At 34.3% G+C, this 1,110-nt stretch overlaps 1 non-coding gene across 1 annotated transcript; it reads left to right on the top strand.

Moving 5' to 3' along the window:
* Positions 1–203: 203 nt before the first annotated feature.
* On the top strand, positions 204–284 carry NAEGRDRAFT_t891. The gene has a single exon. It is a non-coding gene; the product is annotated as a tRNA-Ser (tRNA).
* The last annotated feature ends 826 nt before the right edge of the window (positions 285–1,110 follow it).

Below are 1,110 nucleotides of genomic sequence, written 5' to 3'. Positions count from 1 at the left end.
TTGGCATGATTTGGATAAGATTTCCATATTGATTAGTCCAGCAGGAGAAGATATTTAAGAATAAACTGTCTACCAGTTCTGGCAGATAATATTTCATAATAATTGCAATTAGAATCTTTATCCTCTGAATCATAGAATTTCCAGAGATTGCTAAGGTTGTAAGTGTTACCGTTGTGTTTGCTATTTTTGATCTTTTATTGTAAGTTGAGGTGGCCGAGTGGTTAAGGCGCCAGCCTGCTAAGTTGGTGGAGTAATCCGCGTGGGTTCGAATCCCATCCTCAACGTTTTGTCCTATTTTGTGATTTTGCATGAACTCTGCTTCAAAAATAGAAGAGATTGTAAACAACCAAAGAAAAAAATGAACAATTTGCGCCAACCTGCTGCTACTTCTCGATCCAACCAAAATCACATTTTTTCTTCCTCAACCAGTCATCCTCTCAATAATGATATTCATCATCGGAGCGATCAATGTACATGTCAAAATTGTAAATCAAAAATCAATGAAAATCAAATCATGTCCATTTGTTTAAATTGTTCGCTTTCCTCTCAACAAACAGCCTATACTCTCTGTTTAAATTGTAAAAAGGAACAAGGTAAACATCATCAGAAAAAGGGACATTGTTTTGCTTTGGTATTAAATAGAAAATTTAAATATCCGCTTTTGGAAAGAATTGGATTATTGGATAAGAAAATATCAAAGAATGGAGTGCTTGTTGCTGATCAATACTGTAAAGATTATGAATTATTTACCAAACCAATTGATTCATTTAATTTGGAACAAGTTCAGATAGTTCAGGGGAAGATAGTTCACAAGGGAGTTACTTGTGATGGATGTGAGTGTAGCATTCATGGAACGAGATTTCACTGTTTGAATTGTAGAGATTTCGATTTGTGCTCAACTTGTATGAAGAATCATATTAGAAAGACAACTGGATCGATGCTAAATGTCAGTACAATGTCTGTAACGAGTGGAACTGATTCCAATACTGCGAATAATTCATCATTTTCACATCCGTCTGATCATGTATTCTTACAATCAGCTCTTCCAATTATGAAAAGACCAAGAAGAATTGCTGACAGTATCTATGTTGACAATTTTAATGATATTTT

Source organism: Naegleria gruberi (genome assembly GCF_000004985.1).
Source record: "Naegleria gruberi genomic scaffold NAEGRscaffold_289, whole genome shotgun sequence".
NCBI classification, from domain to species: domain Eukaryota; phylum Heterolobosea; class Eutetramitea; order Acrasida; family Naegleriidae; genus Naegleria; species Naegleria gruberi.
This window is presented reverse-complemented; position numbering and strand designations above follow the sequence as displayed.